Below are 27349 nucleotides of genomic sequence, written 5' to 3'. Positions count from 1 at the left end.
TTGCCATTTCAGCATCTAACGGTTCCAAATCTAATTACCTTACAAGTACCTCACTTGCAGAGTACGGAGTGCATGAATTCCGTGCCACACATCGCCACCGTCCTGTTCCATCTGTGGCCACCACGTGCCATGATCAGTCATCGTGGTTCATAATCCCGCACACCTGATCAGTTGCAGTGCACTTGTTGACATGTCAACATCAGCTTGGACAAAAGGAGCTGGGCATTTTTGGTGAAGGTCTATTATTAAATCAAACTAATGCTGGAGCTCCACTTTGAGAATATCGCCGGCTGAAAGAATTACGGAAGGGTGCTCTTTCTCCACCGGCTGTTCGGAGTATGAAGAAGAAGTTCTAATCAGCTGGAGAACTGGGCGTCGCTCCGCGAACAGGCAGATGACCATTTGCACCACAGCTGGTTGATGAAATCGCTGTTGCTATGGCAGAAACAGCTGCGCGCAATTCCAGATCGTCAGGCAGTGCGCCTTCTGTGTCACGACAGTTAAACATCTCATGGTGCACCGTACGGAAGGTGCTCCGAACCAATCTCAAATGGTATCCGTATAAGATCCATATCGTATAGCACGTTGCACCACGGAACGCACAACGACGTATTGAATTCGCTCTCCAATTTCCCGTCAGGACGAAAGCTAGCCGTCGACCATCCTATGGACAGACGAAGCTGATTCTTCTATGACGGGAGAGGTGAACACACATAGTTACTAGTGTGTGGCTGTTGACCTCTAGTCAGTGTTCATGAAGTTTCTGTGTATGGGGAACGTGTCACCGTATGGTATGGCTTCACGGCTAGTCATCGTTGATTCATTGTGTTTTGAACAGGCTGGCGCTCACGGACTAAAGGTGTGTAGTGTGACTGGTCAGGGTTAGGTCAATATGCTTCGCTAGCGTGTCATACCTGCCCTAGAGGAGAGGCATGCTTTGAACTCAACGGTTCTCATGAAAGATGGGTCCCCACTGCACATCGTTCTTGAAGTACACTTGCTTCTCCAAAACACATTTGGAAACGAGCGAATTATCGGCCGATCGTTTCCAGTTGCTTGGTCAACACAGTTACCAGTTCTCACTCCATGTGATTTCTGGTTGTGGGGCTACCTGAAGAACAGGGTTTACCAGGGGAACATTCACACATGTGCTGATATGAATCGCACCATATCAAGAGAGGTTGCCAGCATACCTACGGGCATGCTTCGTTGTGCTGTGCAGAAAGCAATCCTGCGCTATATTATTCTTCTGCCCAATGATGGGCGCCGCATCGAGTTCCATTCCTAGCGGTAATAGTACTGGTATGTACTGGTATGATGGTACCGTAGCAACACATTGAAAGTGTTTTACTTGAATTGAGTCTGCATTATTTCTCTTCCCCATGTCCTTGACATTAATGCTACCAAGTTTGGTACTCCCACGGTAACTAGTTCCGTGTTATTACGTGTTAAATAGGAGAAGTTTAATTAAAACCACCTGGTATTTTGTCGTGTCGATGAATGACCACTTTTGCGTATCTTAGTTGTTCTTCGATTTGTTGCCACGACGCGTTTCATGTGAATGTAATGAGATGTCGGGTCGACCATATATTCCTATGTAGGTCATGGTATCCTGAGTATACTTCCTATGCATGATGAGGATAAGATTACCATTGTTCCAGTGTCATCATTGTTGGCATCGTTTATGATTGCCTCTCGAGGGTGGATGTATTCTTCCATGCATAGTTTCTCCTGATTTAGTCTTATGTAGAGCATCCGTTCCGCTTCTCGTTTTGGATACATATCAACCAGGAATTTTTGGAATAAAGGGCGAGTGTCGTAAATGTGATTGCATATTTCATTGTCTCTGATCATTAGAGACCGGATTATATGAATCATAAAAACCTTAAAATTTGCTTGAAAATATGTATTAAAATGCTTTAAAATGCATGAAAAGTGTCGAAATATGCAAGATCAAATAATAAGAAAAGCTTGGTAGTTACTTCGTGCATTATATCTCAAAATGGAAACTGTGCATACCAATTAAGAGGTGCGCCGGCCACCCAAGAAACCGGAACATTTAGAACGCTGATATCATTTTCTGAATACTTTCTGGTAGAATTTAGGAAGGGAGCCTTTCTGAGATTATTTTACAAAAATTTGCAAAATGGGGAGGCATACCGTGTTTCGAGAATTGCTCTTCCTCTGTTATTGTTGTCGGTAACAAGCAGATGATGCGAGTGAGCCACAGGGAAAAAATTTGTATGAACAGGTCCAACTTCGAGATATATCGCATACAGATCGTCAAGCTCAAAATCTCCGTAACATTTTATTTGAAAAACAACATTCAATCATGAATTTTCTGACCAATATTAATTTTGAACTAACACTATTGGATTGAGGCATCATTTAAAATTTATTTTACATTTTTCTGCTATTGTAAACACTAACAACCAAATACCGTTCCAAATTTTCGGTAGTAATATAGTGTCTTCGATCACTCAAAACATTTCTATAAGCAGGAAACGACCGTACTACGCCAACTGTGGTAACTGGACCGAATTTGAATTTGGATGCTATGTTTGCACTTATTGTTTCTGGTAAAAGTTCATCTGTCACATTAATGAAACTATCAATTTGGCACTAAGGTTCAAAGCTTCGGTTTTTGTTTAAAACGTTTTCAAACTTTTCTTTAAGTTGTTTTGGGAATACTTCCATTAAAGAGGAGTTCACTAGAATAATTTTATTCATAAACTGAATAGATTTATTCACCGCCAAACCTTAAGTTTCAAGCTTTTTAATACTTGCAAGTACGTGGGAGAAATGAGTGCTAATCACAGCAGCGTATTTTTTTAATATTGGAATCATTAAAAACTTCCTTGCACTAGCAAACTACTATAGCCTCTGCACTATCTAAGTCGTCTATTACCCCTCTAATGGCCTCGATATGTTCATTATAAAACACAGATTCGACTCGCTAATGCCAACGAGTTACCACTGGTTCGGGAGGTAAAAGCACGTTCGGTAGTTTTACTTTGTAGTTCCTGATGCAAGCGGGAGCCTTTACAAACACTTTCTTTATGGGTGAAATCAGTTTATTTTCATTCACAAACGTGGAACGTACTTCTTCAGCAAGGCGATGTACTCCATGAGCAAAGCACATCGCATGAATCAAATTGGGATAAATTATTGGAAGGGATTTTCTAGCTTTGATCATATAGGGAGAGCATCTGAAATAAAAATATACCCTTTCAGCTGCAAAATATTCAGAAAACATTTCTCTAACACCCTCATTCACAAATCTGGCGATCATAGAATGACTTACTTTTTCAAATTCCTTGCAGGCCCCTAAATAGGAAGAAGAAGGCTCCTTTTTTGAAGCATCAGCAATTAAATTTGCAATGTAATGGCCCCAAGTGTCTGTAGTTTCGTCAGCTGAAATCCAGGTAATGCTGCCCTTGAGTTCGCTGCGTATTTCTTCCAAAATTTCACACAACATCCTTTACTACCAAGCTACTGTCATCAGCAAACAGAAGTATTTTAGAGTTACCCATAATACTAGACGGCAAATCATTTATATTAATAAGGAACAGGATTGGCCCCAAGACTGATCCCTCGGCCACCCCTCACCCGCAATTGACCTTACCTGACTCAGATCCCACTTTACAACCATTCTCAACACGGTAAATAATGGCCTTTTGCTGTATGCTGCTATAGTAAGAGGTGAACCAACTGTGAGCTACTCCCCGTACTCCATAATGGTACAAAAAATGGTTCAAATGGCTCTGAGCACTATGGGACTCAACATCTTAGGTCATAAGTCCCCTAGAACTTAGAACTACTTAAACCTAACTAACCTAAGGACATCACACACACCCATGCCCGAGGCAGGATTCGAACCTGCGACCGTAGCAGTCCCGCGGTTCCGGACTGCAGCGCCAGAACCGCTAGACCACTGCGGCCGGCGTAATGGTACAACCTCTGGAGCAATATTTTGTGATCAACACAATCAAACGCCTTAGTTAAATCAAAATATATGTCTAGCATTCGAAACCTTTTGTTTAGCCCATCCAGTACCTCACAGAGCAAAGAGAATATAGCATTTTCAGTTGCTAAACCACTGCTAAAGCCGAACTGTACATCTGACAGCAAATCATGTCGTATAAAATTATCAATCTCCTTACATGCACAGCCTTTTCAATGACTTTAGCAAACACTGATGGCATACAAATAGATATCAAATTGTCTACATTATCTCTTTCTCTCTTTTTATAAAACGGCTTTACTACTGAGTACCTTAACCGTTCAGGGAATTGGCCATTACTAAAGGAAAAATTACAAATAGGGGTAAGTACAGAACTAACATGTGCAGTGCAGTACTTCAAAATTCTGCTAGGCACTCCATCATATCCATGAGAGTCCTTAGTCTTCAGTGATTTAATTATTGACCCAATCTTCTCCTAATCTTCATCAGAGGAGTATCTCAGACATCAGTCTGGGATAGGCATTTGCCAAGAGTGTTATATGATTCCCTCTAGAAACTAAATTTTTATGTAATTCACCAGCAATGCTCAGAAAATGATTGTTAAATACTGTCCATATATCTGATTTATCAGTAACATAAATATTTTTACTACGAACTAATTTTATAACGTCGACCTTGTGCAACTGACAAGACATTTCCTTCACAACTAACCATATGGTTTTAATTTTGTCCTGTGAATTAGCTATTCTATTTGCATACCACATGTTCTTTGCGTTTCTAATAACATTTTTATACACCTTACAGTACTGTTTGTAATGGGCTACTGTAGCTTCATTGTGACTAGTTTTAACAATTTGATATAATTCCCGTTTTGTTCTGCATGACACTCTTATCCCACTAGTCAGCCACTCACGCTGCCTTTTACTGCTTGTACCCCGTTTAGAACGTTCTAATGGAAAACGGCACTATAAACATCCTGCCACTCTTGTTCCTTGTCAAGGTTTAAAAAAACTCTCTATTGCTGTTGGGTTGAGTTTCCTACATAGATTGTAATTATAAGTGTCATTTGTTTGAGTGCAAAAGCGATTTAGTATTAAAATTTGTGTATCATTCACCCTTTTAGTAACAAAATGCCCGTTTAGTAGTGAAGAATGAATTAAAATGTTGTCTATGGCCATGCTACTGTTCCCCTGAACCCTAGTTTCATAAAGCACAGTCTGTATCAGATCATATGAATTTAGGAGATCTACCAATATCCTTTATCTTGCACCATCATACAAAAAAAATTTACATTGAAGCCACCACATATAACTAATTTCTGGTACTGCCTGTAAAGTGAATCAAGAACCCTCTGTAGATTAAGCAGGAATGTACTGAAGTCAGAGTTAGGGAACCTATAAACAACAACGATTATAAGTTTAGTTTCACTAAATTCAACTACCCAGCACCATATTCAAATATCTGTTCAGTGCAGTGCCGTGATACGTCTATGGACTCTAATGAATTACTGTTTTTTTTTACGTACATGCCCACTTCCCCCATCCTGCAAGGAACTCCATGAAAGACAACCAGCTGATGTGTATCCTGGTAAAGGAAGCCTCTGAATTCTCAAATTTCTTAAGTGGTGTTCCGATATAGCAATAATTTCAGAGTCAACATCTATAAGCAGTTCACTAACTTTATTACCTCTTATATTTTGATGAAATTCCTTCTCTACTTTGAAACATGACTTCCCCTGATAGTGAGCACTTAGTTACAGTGACTTCCCTTAAGCAGGTATAAATATCAACTGACTTCAATCTAAAAACGGTGTAGCTCTAACACCAACTGCTACAGGAATTTTTCCTTCAGTGATCCGACAACCACCCACTACACTGTCACCTATAAGCTTTGCCAGCCCCCCCCTTCCCATGCCTACTGATGTGCAGGGCATGCCTAGTGAAACTCGATCTACTGTTAGACTCAATTGGCACCACTGAGATGTGATCCATGCCCTCTGCCATCAGTGCGTTATCCAGCCTCAGGTTAACGCGCCTAGCAGCCACATTAAGATGAGGCCTATAATGAAGCTGAAACAGTTGCACGAAATGACATCAGTGCCACCAGTTGGAGTAGCTATCTTTACCAGGTCACCACTTGCATCATATTCTCCGTCAGTATCAAAACTAATCCCTGCTCCACCCACTGTCACTATCTGATTCTCCTTCGTAAAATTCCTACATAACTCCCTTATGCTGTCAGTCACTTGTGTAACCCTCAGGATTACACTGGTATATTCTCGATACAATAGTGGTTTTCCTATATTAAATAAGACCTATATTAAATAATTGGAGGGAAGTGCTACAAAGCCATTGAAACCAACTGTTTTGCCTTCGCTGACGATCTCGCCTGTTTACCTTACACACAAGAAGACACAATAAGACAAATAGAATTATTTAAAGAAACTGCTGAAAAAGCAGGCTTGAAAATTTCATTTGAAAAGACAGAAATCATTACAAATGTCAAAAATCCACCAAAGAAAATAGCTACGAAATACGGGAAAATACAGGTATCTAAACATTTTAAATATCTTGGTGAACTAATTCAGCCTGTGGCAAAAGGTCATCCAGCCTGCAGGGCTAGAATACAAAAACTAGAGACAGCAACTCACTACTGCAGACAAATGTATTCACAAAAATGTATATCCAAAAACATTAAACTCAGACACTACCAGACTGCCATTAGACCGCAGATACTATATGTATCAGAAAAACTGGCAAATTTTACATACGCAGAACAGATAGAAAATCGTAAAAGAAGAATTGTGAGGACAATTCTTGGACACAGGAAAATAACAGATGATCAAGGCAAGCCTGTATACAGACTAAAAAGCAACAAAGAAGTGTATACGAAGTGCAGCAAAATTACAGACGAAATTAGAAAAAGAAGATGCTCCTTTTATGCCCACATCATGAGGATGAACCCGAATAGACTTACAAAACAAATATTTTCGTAGATCGCAAACTAAAAAATAAAAATTTATGGTTTATCAACACAGAAAGAGATCTAAAAGAAATGGACATAGATTAGGGAACAATATTTAACAGAAACCTTTTTAGAAAAAAACTGAATTCATTCACGGGTTTCGGGGTGAAAATTAAGAAGACTTGTGGAACTAAATGGTCTGAAGAGAGAACAGCCGCCTTCAGCGCAAGAATGAAAGAAGTGTGGACTGAGAGAAAGAAGACTTCCCAGAAGCGCAAGAAATAACTGTTTTCACGGTCTTTAACGGCCAAATTTGTATAATAATAATAATAATAAGACCACGTCATTTCTTCTTATTCCATTGCATCGATGACCACAGAACTGGCTCTAGGCGCAACCATGTCTATCCCTCCAATACCTATCGCGATTGCTACACTCATGTCTCTGTTATATCCACTAGAATAGCTCTGTCATAATTTCCCCTTTCTTGACTCCTGCTATGTCTCCGTTCAACATGTATTCGTCTATCACATATTTTCAATAGAACTGGTAAATTCCTCCATAGAATCAATTGGATTATGAATGAATTCTCGCTTACAGATTTCGGTAGCCTTCTTCTTAGAGTGAAGAATTCAGTCAGCCTACCCAGTGGCCCATCTAAATGAATCAGCTTACTCAGCTCCTTAACAATAAATTCCTTCCCAATTCCCTTTCCACTTCTGTATTCACTTCCATACTAAAAGAATCATTTTTTAATCTCAGACACTTAGCCTGCTCACAATTCTTGCATAAAAACATCGTTACAATCTGCTAAGTATGTGATTAGTCCAGCTTTGAGCTCCTATTCTAATTGCAGTTTCACATATTCGATTTTAGTAGTTTCACTCTTACTAACTAAAAAGTATCTTTCTAAGCATCCAAGAAGTTCGCTAATGGTGTACATCCTCTCAATTAAAACAGTTATTATTAAATACCCCCCTCCTTAGGAAACACAAACGTCATATTACAGTGACCAGCTACATAATTAACTATCTATTTCTTTTATTTTTCAGGTTTTCTTCTTATTATTATTTATTCCTGTATTCAATACGTAAACGTCTACTTCAGTAGATCTGAATTCCGCGTCTGTTTCCATTTCATACAGATTTCATTTCTGTTCTTATGCCGGAATCTGCTTCACGAGATCACTTAGCATAGCTTCCGCTCTAGTAAGTAACCCTCCCCCTATCTCATTACCCCTGTGATTAAGTCCTTGTAAAAAACCGGCATTTATTTCAATTTCCTTTCCAGTTTCTGTGAATCTGAGTTTTAACGGATCAAACTTCCCATTGAGAGCAGCTATTTTTTCGCCAACTGTTTATTCTACTTTTAAACTGGTTCTCAAACTCTGCTTTCTGACTTTTAGGTCTTCTGCGTCGCTAACTGACTCCTCCCTTGGCGATTTCTTATTTTCGTTGGCCATGGCTGACCATCTGAAACACAAAGATTAAAATTAAAACTGCTGTGGTCAGTTACCTCAAAATTTGGTACTTAGCGACGTGTTGTGGACGGAGGCTACAGGAATTACCGTCTGCGGGGAGGTGGAATTGGGGGAAACGCTGTGTTTGTAGCGACGACGTGGAGACGCTGAAGCATAGAAGCATAGGCAACAGAGATGCTGCAGCTTCGAGGCGGCTGTGAGGAGACAGTGTGGCGCGACCATTAGTGGCATGGATGAAGCGGCTGAGTAACAGGTGCATCAAAAAGAAGCTGCGGTATGGACAGGATTTGGCACGGACAGGGACAAAGACTGTGGTACAGATTAGGTTCACCAAGGGGCTGGCGGCTGCGGAGATGCTGCGGCATGGTGTAGGCACAGCACGGAAGGACCACAGCATGGAAGCCGGTGGCAAAGCGACCCTGTGGTTTGATGGCAGTGATCAACGGATGCTGGGCGTGGTAGTAGTGGTGTAAATCCGAAGTTGCAGGGAGGCTGCAGCAAGCACGACCTGCAGCACAGAGGTAGCAATCAGGAGAGCCTGCAGCGGAATAATGCACCGCAGAGTCAGCGTGCAGAGAAGGTGCAAGCGTTACATCCACGATGGCTGCAGTGCGGTCAGGCAGCGATGGGACGACCGCGGCGACCCAGCGACGAAAACTGTGCCACTGGTAGGCAGCGTGTGATCAGCAGCATCCTCGCACGTCTGCAAGGGTTGACAGAATGAGGCACGAACGAGGCACTCCGGCAACTGTGAATCCGACAACCAGTGGTGTGGCCAGCACAGACATTTGACTGGCAGAGATAAGCGGAAGCACGGACATGGCAGGCTGATGAAGAAACTCCTGCACTGGCAGGCAGCAGTGGTCTCAGCAGCATCATGCAAGTATTGCAAAGTGCTGAGTTCGCGGAACAGAGGTAGCATGAATATACAGAGACAATGACTTGTGATGCAAAGACTGTGGAACAGGGTGGGGGCACGAAAATGGCGTATATCCATGCGATAACGTGTATACTGTGGCCTATTGCTAACCCAAATCTGCACCTGCATACAACAACAGCACTGTTACTAGTACTCGTACTACTGCTATTGCACTGACTACAGCTCAGAACGCCCACATTAACTGTCTGCAGATCTAAACAGTTTGTTCGGTTACACAGTCCTCAAGTAAACCTAAGAAAGGAGTGCTCATTACAGTCCTTTCCTGGATGAGTCAACCCAATTAAAACTTGACAGACTACAACTGATCAATCCTGGAGCAGACAACTGCAATATGCTTGGGTGAATTATGATGACAAAACTCTCAAGTTAAACTAATCACCATATGAACTAATTTTTTACTTCCAACTAGCGGATGCGTAGGCAACCAACCATATACTAATGTAATGACTCGACTACTAACTGTGGTTATGCACTGCTGCACTGAGTTCCAATTAAATCATCTAAATTATAAAATCACACACAAAGATACAACAAATGAATAAATGGCAGACCAAAAATACTAAGTAAGATAACATTGGAACAGTCCGTTATGACAAGAATTTATCATGACAACAGTATAGTATTCAATCTCGATTTGTTTCTGTTCATTAAAACAAGTTATATTGAATAGTCATCGAAATGTGGCCTCACATACTCTAGTATTATACACAATGAAACATACGTAATAATATAAATAGCAGCGCCTTCAAAACAAGCAGAATATACACACGCAACGTTTAACATGTGTCGTACATCGTGCACTACACAAGACGTTTAATCTGAACAAATTTAACTTATATATATATATATATATATATATATATATATATATATATATATATATATATATATATACAGGGTGAGTCACCTAACGTTACCGGATATATTTCGTAAACCACATCAAATACTGACGAACCGATTCCACAGACCGAACGTGAGGAGAGGGGCTAGTGTAATTGTTTAATACAAACCACACAAAAATGCACGTAAGTATGTTCTTTAACACAAAACTACGTTTTTTAAAATGGAACCACGTTAGTTTTGTTAGCACATCTGAACATATAAACAAATACGCAATCAGTGCCGTTTGTTGCATTGTAAAATGTTAATTACATCCGGAGATATTGTAACCTAAAGTTGACGCTTGAAACCTCCGACGTTCAGTTGCGTGTTGTAACAAACAGCTGCAACATACATCGCGTTTCTACAGAATGATCTGCCAACGTTGCTCGAAAATGTCCCACTGGAAACGCGTCGACGTATGTGGTATCAGCATGATTGTGCACCTGCACATTCCGCAATTAACACTAGGCTGACCCTTGACAGGATGTTCGACGGGCGTTTCATACGACGTGGAGGACGCATAAATTGGCCAGGCCATTCTCCTGATCTTACACCTCTGGACTTCATTCTGTGGGGTACGTTAAAGAAGAATGTATACCGTGATGTGCCTACAACCCCAGAGGATATGAAACAACGTATTGTGGCAGCCTGCGGCGACATTACGCCACATGTACTGTGGCGTGTACGACATTCATTACGCCAGAGATTGCAATTGTGTGCAGCAAATGATGGCCACCACATTGAACATCTATTGGCCTGACATGTTGGGACACACTCTATTCCACTCCGTAATTGAAAACGGAACCCACGTGTGTACGTGTGCTTCTCCCCCCATGGTAATCTACATGTCCGTCAGTGAAAAAGACCAATAAAAAGGTGTTAGCATGTGGACGTAATGTGCTGTTCCAGTCTCTTCTGTACCTAAGGTCCATCATCGTTCCCTTTGGATCCGTACGTAATTCGGTGCTCTCCGATACACACGATCGAACGGCGGAGGAGTGGTACTCAAGCGTCAACTTTAGGTTGCAATATCTCCCGATGTAATTAACATTTTACAATGCAACAAACGGCAATGTATACGTATTTTCTTTATATGTTCAGATGTGCTAACAAAAGTAACGGGGTTCCATTTAAAAAAACGTAGGTTTGTGTTAAAAAACATACTTCCGTGCATTTTTGTGTGGTTTGTATAAACCAATTACACTAGCCCCTCTCCTCGCGTTCGGTCTGTGGAAACGATTCGTCAGTATTTGATGTTGTTTACGAAATATATCCAGCGGTAAAGTTAGGTTCAAAATGGTTCAAATGGCTCTGAGCACTATGGGACTCAACTGCTGAGGTCATTAGTCCCCTAGAACTTAGAACTAGTTAAACCTAACTAACCTAAGGACATCACAAACATCCATGCCCGAGGCAGGATTCGAACCTGCGACCGTAGCGGTCTTGCGGTTCCAGACTGCAGCGCCTTTAACCGCACGGCCACTTCGGCCGGCGGTAAAGTTATTTGCATACCAGTTCACCAGTAACAACGTTCGGTATCGAGAGAGCACTGACTCACAATGAAGACACATTATCAAGCTGTAAACTGATGCCCTAGAATGACTATCTCCACGAGTCTATACTACTAAATGAATATCATTTATTTCTTGATAGACACATGAGGAATAAAGTTTTCAGCAAGACATTTTGAAAGATGCAGGACATTAAACTAGTGACATCGAGGAATAGACGTTTGGAGAGCTACTATAATTGAAATACTAACATCCCAAAGCAGCATAATTTTCAAATAAACTCCACTTGCCATTGAGCTGTACGGACTGAACGCAGTCTTTGATAAACATATTATAGTTGGAGAGGCAATTCTGGATGTATCGAAGATACTCCATTTCGATTTCCGTTACCGGTATATGTTGAACGATTTCCTGCCAATCCGTGTAAAACTGTGCTAAATATATTCTTACAGCCACTTATACCATATCAGAACACCCACTGTCTATGAGGATATTAGGAGTGGAGTTCACAAACGGTTCCATACTTCGGGATTCCCAGCGAATAGCAAATACAATATTCAAGCTGGTGTATAAAAATGTGGTTGCCCTGGTGAAGGACTAACTAAATTGGGATCCTATTGCAGAATTTGTTACTTAACATGCAAAAATGTACTTTCTTGAGACCGACTGTGGGCGGGTACTGCTCAGAGCTAAAGATGTAAAACAGTATTTTGCTAATATCTTCACCACTGGTAATTGTAAGCAATGTATCCTGGATTCAGAAGTAATAACAACCGCGCATTTTTTCTTCCAATTAGAATCAGCATTTAGTTTCGACTATTAAACAATATTAAACTCACTTTATGAAAAATTGTGATTGATTTCATTGTACAAAGTGTAAATACCTGTGCAAAGTAAAAAATATAAACTGCAAAAATGTAAATAATGTAAACTGCAGATTGTAACAACAGGTGAATATCAATTTCTTCTGATTGTAAAAAAGTAATTAGTGTCAATAATATAAGTAATGCATACTGTTGTGAATACCAACATTTTCGGATAGAAAAATTGTACTGTGTGCCATAGCAATTTGACTTTATTCTAAATATCGGCAAAATGTGTCTACTTTTCAACAGAAGTTTAGGGGTCCATTGTAAATGCATTGTAAATACAACACTGTGCATGTAAATTATCCACTTTTTCGAAGAAAATTCGGTCATCCATTGTAAATGCTCACGTAGTGAAAAAATTTATGAAAAAAATTGTGTAAAAAGATATTTATAATAAATTTTATATCTGTTATACTTTGTGAGTCAGGTTCTCTTTCTCATCCTTCCTACTTCATCTGTAATTTGTTTGAATCACGCGCAACACACACACACACACACACACACACACACACACAAAAGGCACACACAGATAGTATTTGTCTTAACAGTGTCTCAGCTGGACAACATCCTATCAGCATAGCTGAGGCGGTTTTCTCTGTCGCATAACAAGAAGAGTGCGCTGCACTGAAATGTGTGTACTATCGATGTGTCTGAGTGACAGACGAAATAGTTGGAGAGGCTGATGCATTTATACTTTTCTTTTGAACATGGCACAAAGATGTGAGATTTTTTAAAATTATTCTAAGAGACGGAGGCACAAGTGTGTTCAAGAATTACAGTAGATGATGAATGAATACAGAGATATCTTTACGAGAGAGAAGAAATAATAAGGTTTTTGTGAGAGACCACATGTGTTTAAGGATTACAGTATGTTTGACATATGAAATACGGAGATAGAGAGAGAGAGAGAGAGAGAGAGAGATAGAGATAGAGAGAGAGAGAGAGAGAGAGAGAGAGAGAGGAGAGAGAGAGAGGGGGGGGGGGGGGGGGAGAAGAAATGGTTAATTTCTGCAGAACAAATTACAAGCCTGTGTAATGTGACAAACTAAATGTGTGTGTACTCCATTTTACATGTATAATGAATGTTTTCGACCTTGGAATGCTTTTAATATTACGAGAGAGATATGTATGTGTAGGTACATACTGTACTGTGAAACCATTTTTAAACACCACTTTCATATAACTGCAAAAGGTATGAATGTATTATAAATAAAGTAATATGTTACAGTTTTTAAGCCATAAGTAATTTTTTTCGAAAATAATATCTCTGAGCTGTTTCCCTGCTTATCTGGTGCTATTTTCCCACCTCATTTTAATACCACTCTGTGATTGGTTGGAGAGACAAGAAGCCATTTCTACACATCATTTTAGTACTATGCTGCAAACGGATGGAAACAGGAGGAGTGTGGGGTGTAAACCACATTAGTCTATTCCTATCATCCTGATTAGTTCTCATGCTGCGTTATGACTGGCTGGAGATAAGGGTGTGAAGATGGGAGAGGGAGGGGCGTAAGTGTTTTTTATTTTCCATTTACACAATTTGGTTATTTCTGTTATGTCCAACTCTTTTCATTGGTTCTTTCAATTTTAGTAATATGATTCGCGAGAGACAGGGCTAAGATTGGATGGGGGCGAGGGCATTGCCTGGCTTCTCACTGACAACATGATGCCACTGATAATAGTGATGAATGACTGCCGGTCGGTGTGGCCGTGCGGTTCTAGGCGCTTCAGTCTGAGACCGCGTGACCGCTACGGTCGCAGGTTCGAATCCTGCCTCGGGCATGGATGTGTGTGATGTCCTTAGGTTAGTTAGGTTTAAGTAGTTCTAAGTTCTAGGGGACTGATGACCACATATGTTAAGTCCGATAGTGCTCAGAGCCATTTGAACCATTTTTTAAATGAATGACTGATAAATGATGCTGCCACTGTCTTTGCCCTGTGTCTAGGCAACGTCAATCCAAAGGTCAAACTGGATAAGGCAGGTGGTAAATAAGCTGTTATTACGATCCGGTCGCATGCTGACCAATTTCTCGTCATGCGTGAGTGGCATACATGCACTCCAGAAGAAGGATAGCGCTGGAACGCAGAGCCTGCAGACTCTGACAGAAGAAGAAAATGTCAATAGGCTTCGCTAAAATCACAGCTTACTCTTTGACAAAGATAAAAACACCCATCGTTCCCTAAAATTTTACTATTATTATCTCTCAGTGTAGTAATGATTTAAATAGAACTACGAAGGCATTATCCGCTTAGGACGGTAACTGGTAGATGTACTGTACACGTACAGACAAATTATTACAGTTTCAGAAAATCTTGATGAATAATTCAATAGGAAGTGCTTCACAGATTGGGCAAGTCAATTACGCCTTGGTCTACCTCTAGGCCTTCTGTTTAGCATTCATTGACAGAGTTGTTGGACGTCTTCCTCGGTGATCAGTGCCAAATTCTGTCCAATTTTCTCGTTAAAACGTCAAAATCGCTAGTTGGTTTGAAAGCTCTGCCCATAGTTCTCTACACGTAATAGCTGAACCTTACGCCCAGCATGGCTTGCCGTGCAGGGTAGCAAAACGGGGAGTAAAATATCGTCGATGTGCCGCTGTGCTCTATGGGAGCCGCAGATGACAACCAAAGGAGTCCTACTACTAAAAGAAATGGCACCCCATAGTTCCTGACGTTGGACCATACCGCGGGGGACAGACAAATTAGTAACTTACCGCTGTTCAGGTAGTCTGCAGAGACGTCTTTGCCCTGGTATCTCATTGACTGGAGCAGTACTGTCTTCAGTGAAGAGTACCGCTTCGATTTGAGCCACGATGACCAGAGAAGATTTGTCTGGAGACGCAAGGAGAGCGACTAGATACCATTGTGATGATCTCGGATGCCATTCCTTTTCATATCATGATGGCTTTGATTGTCATCCATCGCACCCTTACAGCACGGCGGTACGTCGACGATATTTTACTCCCCGATTTGTTGCCCTTCGTGGCAAACAATCCTGGGCTTATATTTCAACTAGACAATGGCCGCCAGCAAACTGGCGCAAATTTGTTGAGACGTAATTGTAGAGAAAACTGCGTAAAAAGGAATGGACCGAAAGAGTGACGAATGGAAAAGCATTTCTAAGAATATGAGAGAATAAAAATGATGAAATATTGCTTGGTATACACACTAGGAAGAAATTGCATGTAACGAATGGTTATCGAGGGAAAGATTATAGGGAAGAGGAGGATGATATGGAAAATCACATAGTCACCTGGAGGTTGAGGAAGAGCTACAGGACTTAGATTTACCTTCGACGATTTACCTTTTGTAAAAACGACTTGTTGTATCCGCTCGAAGGCCTTTATTCAATTGCAAAACTGTTGTTGTATTGTGTAACCTTGTACGTTGTGCAGAGTGTGGCACTGCAACATTGTATCCCATGCCCTCCGGGAGTCAAAGAGCAAGGCACCGTTCTGTACACCATTACCTATGCTATCTGATCAAAATAATCCGGAAAACCTTACATACTGAGGAACTGAGTCCAACGTAATGAGGAACTCACTGGAAACGAGTTCCGTGGAGTGATGTATCACACTATAACCTGTTGTAATCCGATAGAAGGGTTTAGTGTTGGAGAATGCACCAGAGGTGGAACCACAAACATTAAAGAAGGCTGGGAGTATTATGTTGTTAGAAGAGCAGCAATAACAGCAGATTGGGTTAATCGGGAAAGCTCAGTGATTAGTCATTGGATGTCACCTGCGTAACAAATCCATCAGGGCCATTTCAACCCATCTAAAGCAACCAAAGTCGAGTGTTGATGATGCTACTATAAAGTGAAAGCACAAAGGAATATAAACAGCTAAACTAACATTAGGTAGGGAGCCGCCTAGCACTGAGTAGTGTGGTTGTAAGACATCGCATGAAATCTGTGGAAGGAAGGGGTCGTGAACAGCAAAATGCTACCAGCAGTCTAACTAGCACAGTGGCTGTGCGTAGACAATTAAAGAGAATGGAGCACAGTGGTCCAGTAACTTCTCAAAGGCACAGATTCTTTTAGCCTGTTCTTAGCGACGCTTGAGGTGGCGTAAAGTGTAACGCCCATGGACAGTGGATGTCTGGAAACGAGGGAGTTGGAGTGACGGTTCACGCTATAACCTGCTGCAATCCGATGGAAGGGTTTGGTTTTGTCGAATGCATGAAGAACGTCATCTGCCATCATGTGCAGTGAAGAGGAAGCGGTTTACGGTGCGCGGACTGTTTTTGTGGTTAGGGTTGGTCCTCTTATCGCACATAAGAAAACAGTGGATGCGAGGGGATGTGTACACATCTTGCAGCATTATGTCCGTACTGTGAACAGTATAGGATGAATGCGGAGAAGATGACTGTTTGTGCCAGCTTGATAATGCACACTGTCATGAAGCAGCATACGTGCGGCAATAATTCGTGGCGAAAAAGTGTCCTGAAATGGACTAACCTTAATCCAGTGGACACTTTTGATATGATTTAGGACGTTCACTTCTCTTGAAATCAAAGAGTGCATCATCAATACCTTCTACCGGTTTTTGTGGAAGAATGGGCTGCTATTCCTCCTTAGACATTCGAACACTTCCTTGAAAGCGTCCCCAGCAGAGTTCAAGTTGTAAAGGCGAAGATTGGACTCGCCGTACGTTATTCTCTAACAGCTGTCAGACGCATTTAGTCAGTTATTACACGTCTTTCCAGAGCTCTTGGGCAAAATAATAGATGAAGAATTTAACAATAAGTTTGCTTATGAAGTCCTTGCCGAGACAGAGTGGATTTCCTTTCAACAAAACATCGTAAAAAGCCAGTGTAAAATGGTTTTCATGATCCTCCATCACAATGATCTCATCAGTATAGGCCTGTGATATGTGCATTTGTGCGACGATTCTTCTTGAACACAGAAAAATGTGCGACACCTGCTTCCATTTGTTTGAAATCATTTGTTGCTGCATCGGACTAATGAAAACTACAGAACACAGATAGAAAGTCAATTATGTTTAAGTATGTAGCCATAACGAGGAGTGCACTGCAGAAAAAGTTTCAATGAAGAAAGTAATAGGGTAGCAAAAAATCTGATTTCAAAAAATATTGCAGCCTTTCTGTCGTCTGTCGTAATTTATTTGTCGGCCTATTTTCGAAAACAAAATTGCCTTCACAGCCATATTAATGGATTTTGCATTTGCTCCCACGCGAAATGGGAACTCGTTAACTTTCCGTTTCAGTTGCCGAATACCTGTAATAGCATTCAAAAGCTTTGAGGAATCTCATCAGCGCCCCTCCTTCATTGTATTTCAAACAGAATAAATTATGGTCCACTGCAAATATTGTACTGTTTCATGACAAACAGAGGTGATAGAGCTATAATACCAGTGATGGGGACCCTTAGATTTCGTCACCATGCACTTTACGAATTAACAGTCATCCATTTCGGATACGTTCGATAATTTAAGCCTGATAATGAAAAGATGTACAGTGTAGAGCGATTGCAAACTGTACCGAAATATGTTTTATAAACTGAAGAAATAAGTCGAAACAACCAGAGTATTAATTATCTCTGATGCTTTGTAATTTTATGAGTGAATATCCTCTGTATAGAGACATGCTTAGTGGATATTCTGTTTCGATTGACAGCTCTGTAAAATGTAAATAGCTCAATAAAATTTAAGCAATTTAGGGTCTTCACACCAACTGCTCTATTAAACTTAACTTCATTGTCAGACATCACAGAATATTTCGCACTATCCCACGTTGCAACATGCTGATATTTGCTTCTGAGGCCGCTTTATAAAGATTTGGATTCATTTTCGCCTCAGTTTTCACTCCAGGGGCTTGACACTTCGGCGGCTAGCTACTGCCTCCCTGATGTCTTCCCGGTGCACAAGACTTCGCGCCTTCATGCGTTTCTTTTGCGTATGGAAGGAATTCCCGCCACCATTTCTTTCCTAATCATCACTATAGATTCACTACGCAAATATCGCGAAATGAAAATCTGTTAATCTGTTTTTTACGTCTGAATTATAAAATGAGTATACTTGATAATGTATTCAGAGGGAGAGAAATACATACGATTGCCAACAGTCGATATTAAAATACGTTAATGTTTACTTAGATGATAGAAAAAAGTTACTCTTACAACGTCAGTGATAAAAAGTATCGATGTTGTTACTCGTCTGTTATTAAAGACCCTCGGAGGCTGTGAGTTCAGTTATCAAATGTATCAGTCATATACAAAATGGGTGACGGAAAAAGGAAAGCACCCGGAAAGTGATGAGAACACGAGATTTCGCGTGTTCGTAGGGTGTTTGACGCTATTTCAGTGACTACATACTCCAGTAAACTTTACAAAGAATTTAGCAGTGTCGCCCCATTAACAGTAAGACATAGAACAGCTCTCTCCTGGTTGCACGAGCTTATGGATTGGTAATGGCCTCATAAAGCCATTGTATCATCTCCTGCGGCAAGCTACACCAAAACTTTTGTAAGAGGTCCCTGATATCCTGAACTCTTGCACTCGGTCGGGGTTGACGTCTGAACTAGTCCCATGTATGTCCTATTGGTAACATATCTGGGGATCTTGCTAGTCACAGGAGTGTCTCAGCATCATGCAGACAGTTCACAGAGACAGGTGCCGAGCGTGGACCAGCGTCGTTCCTGTATCACACGAGGACACAGTGTGTCCATGTCCTACCATTGTGTACCGTGCGACCGCTACGGTCGCAGGTTCGAATTCTGCCTCGGGCATGGGTGTGTGTGATGTCCTTAGGTTAGTTAGGTTTAAGTAGTCCTAAGTTCTAGGGGACTGATTACCTCAGAAGTTAAGTCCCATAATGCTCAAAGCCATTTTCGAGCCTACCATTGTGTCGTCAGAGTTCCCACTCACATATCCTGGTGTGACCCGATGGGGTCCGCATCATGCAGCCAGGACTAAAACCGCTGTGCCTCTCGAAAATATTGGAACAATGCGTTCTCTTCAGAAGTCGCCGCCATACTATTCGATGATTTTCGCCTGGGGTATTGCGGAATCACGATTCAGCATGGAAACAGTGCAAGGCAATTCAATAGCAATCATTTGCACCCGGCACAGGTCACCGTTACAGATACAGCAGTTTCTGTAGTGAACGGCGACTGACGCAATGGTAACTCCCCAGTCCAGCTCCTGTTAGTCTCCGATCAATGGTCTGAATAATGCAGAATGTTGCAGGGAGTCCATTACGCCCTCTCGGTTGGCAGACTCAAATGTGAATGGGTATTGATGTGCTTGGTGCACAATACAGAGATCCTGCATTGTGGTAGTCCGACGTTGACTGACCCGTTATCGAAGAGTATACATGCCCCCACGTTCCCATGCAGTCTTATATCCGACCTCTGTCACATCCGAATGCCCCGAAAAATTAGGATACTGTACGTTTCGGCGAGCTGGACAAATGGAAACTCTCTACTGGGCATTTCCGAACTCCGGTGCCGATAATGCTGTCGCACACGAGTGTCTGGCAACCCTGTCTCCTTCACAGTGGTCACTCATCATCTGATGATGTCAAACACGAACAACACTAAAACACTCTCGTGGCCTTTCTACCTTTCACAATGATTTGCAACTTCAGTCACTCACACCCGCCGTTGGTGTGTAGGAAGTTACACTGCCATTCGACCGTATCTCCTTGGTGCTCCACTTGGTCAGTGTACATTCGGTCAGGGAAAACGCCTTAGGACCGAGAAGGAAAACCTAGGAGATGTAAGTTTTGGACGCAGATTAAGAGTAACAAGAAGCTGATCGTTTCAAAGAAGTACTAGCTAGTTTTAGTAAACATGAGTTATACATACAATTGCGTAGGCTTCCGCGGCCAGAGTCAGTCGACATAAAAGTTTCTGGGTGTGTCACCGCGTCTTAATGTATAAAACCACTGCTGATGGAGGAAAACTAACGTTTCGGCCACGGTTGCTGCGGCCTTTTTCTGGGTCTACTGGTTATAGTACAGTTGGGTGTTATAGTAATATTTGGTTCGTATTGATCTTCACTGTACCCCAGTAAGGAATGATTAAACACTGAACTCTCAGAATGCAACATTGATTGAACATCCCGACTGGCAGCATGGAGATTGACTTCTATCTCTTTGGCCTCTTACTTTCGGTAAGTCCTGAGACTAGTTTGATGCAGCTCTCCATGCTACTCTAACCTGTGCAAGCTTCTTCATCTCCCAGTATCTACTGCAACATACATCCTTCTCAATCTGCTTGGTGTATTCATCTCTTGGCCTCCCTCTACGATTTTTACCCTCCACGTTGCCCTCCATTACTAAATTGGTGAGCCCTTGATGCCTCAGAACATATCATACCAACCGATCCCTTCTTCTAGTCAAGTTGTGCCACAAACTTCTATTCTCCCCAATCCCATTCAATACCCCCTCATTAGTTATGTGATCTACACATCTCAACTTCTGCATTCTTCTGTAGCAACATATTTCGAAAGCTTCTATTCTCGTCTTGTCCAAACTATTTATCGTCCATGTTTCACTTCCATACATGGTCACACTCCATACAAAAAGTTTCAGAAACGGCTTCCTGACACTCAAATTTATACTTGATGCTAACAAATTTCTCTTCTTCAGAAACACTTTCCTTGCCATTGCCAATCTACATTTTATATCCTCTCTACTTCGACCGTTATCAGTTATTTGGCTCCCCAAAAAGCAAAACTTCTTTCCTACTTTAAGCGTCTCATTTCCGAATCTAATTCCCACAAAATCACTCAATTTAATTCGAGTACATTCCATTATCATCATTTTGCTTTTGTTGATGTTCATCTTATATCCTCCTTTCGAGACACTGTCCATTCCGTTCAACTGCTTTTCCAAGTCCTTTGGTGTCTCTGACAGAATTACAATGTCATCGGCGAACCTCAAACTTTTTATTTCTTCTCCACGGATTTTAATACCTACTCAAAATTTTTCTTTCGTTTCCTTCACTGCTTGCTCAATATACAGATTGAATAACGTCGGAGAGAGGCTACAACCCTGTCTCACTCCCTTCCCAACCACTGCTTCCCTTTCATGTCCTTCGACTTTTGTAACTGCCATCTCGTTTCTGTACAAATTGTAAATAGTCTTTCACTTCCTGGATTTTACCTCTGCCACCTTCAGAATTTTAAAGAAAGTATGTCAGCAACATTGTCAAAAGTTTTCCCTAAGTCTACGAATGATAGAAATGTAAGTTTGCCTTTCTTTAATCTAGCTTCTAAGACAAGTCGTAGGGTCAGTATTGCCTCACATGTTGCAATATTTCTACGGAACTGATATTCCCAGAGGTCGTCTTCTACTAGTTTTTCCATTCGTCTGTAAAGAATTCGCGTTAGGATTTTGCAGCCGTGACTTATTAAATTTATAGTTCGGTAATCTTCGCATCTGTCAACACTTACTTTCTTTGGCATTTGAATTATTATATTTTGCTTGCAGTCTCAGGGTATTTCGCCTGTCTTTTATATCTTGCTCACCATATGGATAGTTTTGTCAGGACTGGATCTCCCAAGGCTGTCAGTAGTTCTAATGGAATGTTGTCTACTCCCAGGGCCTTGTTTCGACACAAGTCTTTCAGTGATATGTCAAACTCTTCACGCAGTATCATATCCCCCATTTCATCTTCATCTACATCCCATTCCATTTCCATAAATCGCCCTTGTATAGACTCCCTATATACTCCTTCCACCTTTCTGCTTTCCCTTCTTTGCTTAGAACAGGCTTTAAATCTGAGCTCATGATATTCATACAAGTGGTTCTCTTATCTCCAAAGGTCTCTTTAATTTTCCTGTAGGTAGTATCTATCTTACCCATGGTGAGATAAGTCTCTAAATCCTCAATTTGCCCTCTAGCCATCCTTGCTTTAACGTTTTGCACTTCCTGTCGATCTCATTTTTGAGAAGTTTGTATTCCTTTTTGCCTGCTTCATTTACTGCATTTTTATATTTTCTCCTTTCATCAATTAAATTCAATATTTCTTCTGTTACCCAAGGATTTCCAGTAGCCCTAGTCTTTTTACCTACTTGATCCTCTGCTGCCTTCACTACTTCATCCCTCAAAGCTACCCATTCTTCTTCTACTGTATTTCTTTCTCCCATTCCTGTCAGTTGTTCCATTATGCTCTCCCTGAAACTCTATACAACCTCTGGTTTAGTCAGTTTATCGAGATCCCATGCCCTTAAATTTCTACCATTTTGCAGATTCTTCAGGTTTAATCTACAGTTCATAACCGATAGATTGAGCTCAGAGTCCGCATCTGCCCCTGGAAATGTCTTACAATTTAAAACCTGGTTCCTAAATCTCTGTCTTACTATTCTATAATCTATCTGAAACGTGTCAGTATCTGCAGGATTCTTCCATGTATACAGCCTTCTTTCATGATTCTTGAACCAAGTGTTAGCTGTGATTAAGTTGTGTTCTGTGCAAAATACTACCAGACGCCTTCCTCTTTCATTTCTTTCCCCCCAATCCATATTCACCTACTACGTTGCATTCTCTCTGTAACGCCAGAAATGCATATCCTCCAATTTCCATCTATTGCACTGCATATTTTTTTCCTTATTTTGTTACCTGAAGATATAACATTTCTGTGTCTTTGTATATTGTAATTGTTTTACTATTTGTATATATATGCATTTATGTCAATGTATAATTGGTTTGTTTTGTGAATATTATTTGTGGTGTCACCGCCAGACACCACACTTGCTAGGTGGTAGCTTAAATCGGCCGCGGTCCATTTAGTACATGTCGGACCCGCGTGTCGCCACTGTGTGATCGCAGACCGAGCGCCACCACAAGGCAGGTCTCGAGATACGGACAAGCACTCGCCCCAGTTGTACGACGACTTTGCTAGCGACTGCACGGACGAAGCCTTTCTCTCATTTGCCGAGAGACAGTTAATAGCCTTCAGCTAAGTCCATGGCTACGACCTAGCAAGGCGCCATTAACCGTATCTGAAGATAGTCTTATTTGTATTATCAAGAGCGATGTACCACAAGGGTAAATAAAAGTTAAGTGTTCGAGGAGCTGCATACTTTTCTTATTAGCTTTCACTACTTATCCTGTTCCAGAATTCACGCCCGTCTGCGTTAGATAGCTTCCATTTCGGCCACCTCTATCTACAAGGTGTTGGCACATTTACCAACACATCATTATTTGTATTTATACGCTGGGTGTGGCCTAGGGAAAACTATGCTATCGAACGAATACATCGATAGGTCGTGTGGAGAACCAAAGTGTTTAGGATCTTTGGTAGTGTTAACTCTGTCGCGTGGAGCGCGGGCAGGGGGGAGTCTGGCTGGAGTAGTACTGTGGAGCAGGTGTTGTGTGACGCTCCCGCGAGTTGCCGCGCTTTCGGGATTTGGCAGCATGTAATTGCGCTCGACTTGCTATGTCCGTTTCTGACACGGTGTCGCGGACGGGAAGCATTAAATGGCGCACATCAAGAGCCCGTTTGGCCTGGTGACTGTGTCGATAAGAAGGCGCGCCAACATCCAGCTTCTGCAACAGCGACGCCCGACAACGAGTGATTGTCGCCACCAACTCGATCGACGGCTTCCAACCTTCAATCAACCAACGAGGAAGACTGGAAGCACATAAAGTTTTAGAACTGTATGGCAGGCCTCAGATTTTCAAACTGTTCCATTTTCGTAACTAAAATTACAGCAACTTAGCATGAACATTTGTTGCTCATTGTCCCAATTGCATTACCAAGCAGGGTCCCTTCCTTTTCCGAAATGAACCCGAGTGTCGTTGAAATTCAGACGCAAGCATTAAAGAAATATCATTCCATTTCACTGCTTTAATTTCAAAGTTCAGTGAAGGTATTCATAGTTGGCTACAATATTTAGATTACACAAGCACAAATTAAGAGTGCGAGTTTTGTTAGCATATTTTAGCTTACCTGTGACTGCAGCTCAGCTTGGTACGTACTAAATGTTACTATTGTTAACTGTTCAGAATCATTTAATTCAAGTTCAAAGTTAAATCTCTTATTTCTAAATTGCGTAGATTCAAGTAGCTTTTCAAATGATTGTTGAGGTAGCCCAAGACTAACCTTATATTATTGAATTTCGTAGTGCTTCAGAAACAAAATTCACTATTAATTTCAATCACTAAATTAACTTTCAGTTTTCCGATTTTATTTATTCCTTTGCTAAATTAAGTCAGAGTGTAGCGAAATTTATTACTTCTGACAAACTTTCAGTTTTCACACAACACGTGTCCACCTTCAGTTGCCATGCTTTTAGTGCTAGTTATATGTGCAATAACCTTTCTTTTTCAGTTACTACAGTAATTGTCCTTAGGACTGGCGACCGTAATTTCCCTCAAATGTCAAATATCTAATTACCGGTAGTTAATTGTTAACGTAACGGCCGCACATTTACTTTCTTTATTAACTTTACCCCTTTTCAAAATTAATTTCCACCAGTTTCATTTCCATTTTTCCTTTCATGTAGATGTAACCCTTTCCTCCCTCTTTACCGACAGATTAACTTCGGTGACGATTGCTTTTCCCAAATTTCCATTAGGTACACGCGGTTTAATTTTTCACTGTCATTAAGGTCGGTAAGTGAGGGGGAGGTTACACGTGGCGACCTGGTGACAGGACAATCTTCGGATTTGAGGTTGTTCTCGTAACAAAGTACTTGTTATGAACAGCTCGTTACGTCAACGAGAATAAGTAGTTGGAGGAATCCTAATTAGGTTTGAGATTTGGCATTTATATTGAAAATTATTAAAATAAGTGAAGGCAACATTTACCAAAATTTGGTACACTTGGATACGGAACAATCGGTCGAACAGTGGGAAACACGCACCGCGGAACCCATTGTTCAGGTGCAGGCGGCTAGCATAAAAGACGCGACCGCCGAAACGCAGCAAAGAGCAGAAATGGAATTCCAAACTTTAGAAAATGTTTCGGAATCGGAAGCGAAAATCAAATCTGTACCCCTTGATGACCAATACCGGGGAAGATATATAGAGGAACCAGCTACGGAAGTAAAACCGGTAGTTTCCGGGAATTTAACTAATTTATTGAGTGTTTTGACTAACGAAATCAAGAGTCAATCGGCAGAAATTAAAGCTCAGGCTGCCGAGCAAGAAGCTCAGTCTGCCAAGCTAGAAGCTCAGTCTGAAAAAATTGAACGGAAGCTACACAATCAGAACAAAGCTATTAATGTTGTTAACAACAGTGTTGGAGTTGTTAACACAAAAGATGATAAAATCAAAAAAGGTATTGTTGTGATTAATACCGAAATCGGTAATCTTAAACAGGAAATGATAGGCGTTCAGGCGGAAATTGCGAGCATAAATACTCGTTTTTATTCCGAAATTAGAAAAATCGAGAAAAGTGTAGGGGGAGCAGTTGCTCTGATCATCTAGAATAAGGTGACGGAACAAATTCAATTAGTGAAAAAAGGGGATCACAAGAAGGTGAAAACTTTAACGGCTTTAGTATCCGAAGTAGATACCAAAGTGAGGAAGCAGGCTAATACCTGGGAAGAGAAAAAGAGGGAAGTGGAAACGCTTGCGACAACCAATTGCCAAGTAATTACGAGAGTTTCGGAATTAGAAAAGAAACTTGACGAAAAACAGAGCTATGTGCCAATCTGTGCACACGGTTCGGATTGTTGACGAAAGAGGAGCGGTTCGACCCCTTGAAAAAAAGGCGGTATACACGCGACGGCTTTCTTTAAAATTGTGAAAGAGTTTTACCCAAATCATGGACTAATGAGAGAAAAATTAATGCGGTTATTGACGTGTTGGCTGGTGATGCCAAGCGTTGGGGCTTAAACCTCAACATTACGAACCTGACTTTTGACGAGTTTAAAAATTTGTTTCTGGCAGAATACTGGTCAGATCAAAAACAACAAAGTGTCTGGCGCGAATTTGTCGTATCGAGGCCTTTCGAATTTGAAGGCTCGATGAAGGAGTTTTGTGAGGGCTGGATCTGCAAGTTGGAATATTTGCGTGATCGCCGCACGGAATCCGAAATTGTCTGGGAACACTACAAGAAGCTTCCAGATAATGCAAAACTCTACGTAGGAAGCAATTACAGGACAATGAATGATTTATTGGAAAGAGTTGAGGACAGTTGGCGCAATAATCGCGAGAGTGGTAGAGGCCGTGGTAAGAACAACGGGTTCCACAGTAACCACAACAATGATAACTCTGGGAATAAAGCATACCGCAATCTTGGCAGCAATAACAATAGTCGTTCGGGCCGTAATGACAATCGGTACAATGCAAAAAATAACAGGAATGACGGAAACCAGTATCATACTACCGTGATACGGGCTTCGCTGAATAGTAATAACGCCAGAGGGTGTGTTCAGCCGCCTCAGCAGCATCCGGGGAGCGTATCTGCTGGGACGAGACAGGGAAACCATTAGCCGCGCCGGTGAGGGTCCGACCGGGAGTGGAGAAATTTTGGTGGCCCAATAACAGTAGAAAACCGAGGTGTCGTCGTTATGAAAATTCCGTATGGAATAATCAACGGCGGGAGAGAGTGCCAGTGTTAAGAGAAAGGAGTGCGCCCACAAGTAGTAGATCAGCTGTAGACACGGCAGTAGGAAATACATTCACTGTCAGTGTTCCGGAAATTGATTATAAAGTGGCAACTGTAACACCCACCGCGGAACTGGAGATTGAGTTTAAGAATGATTCGCAATTGTTGAGAGAAGATCAGATGTCGGATAACACGTCCGTCATCGAGCGAGAG

Source organism: Schistocerca americana, chromosome 5 (genome assembly GCF_021461395.2).
Source record: "Schistocerca americana isolate TAMUIC-IGC-003095 chromosome 5, iqSchAmer2.1, whole genome shotgun sequence".
NCBI lineage: Eukaryota > Metazoa > Arthropoda > Insecta > Orthoptera > Acrididae > Schistocerca > Schistocerca americana.
This window is presented reverse-complemented; position numbering follows the sequence as displayed.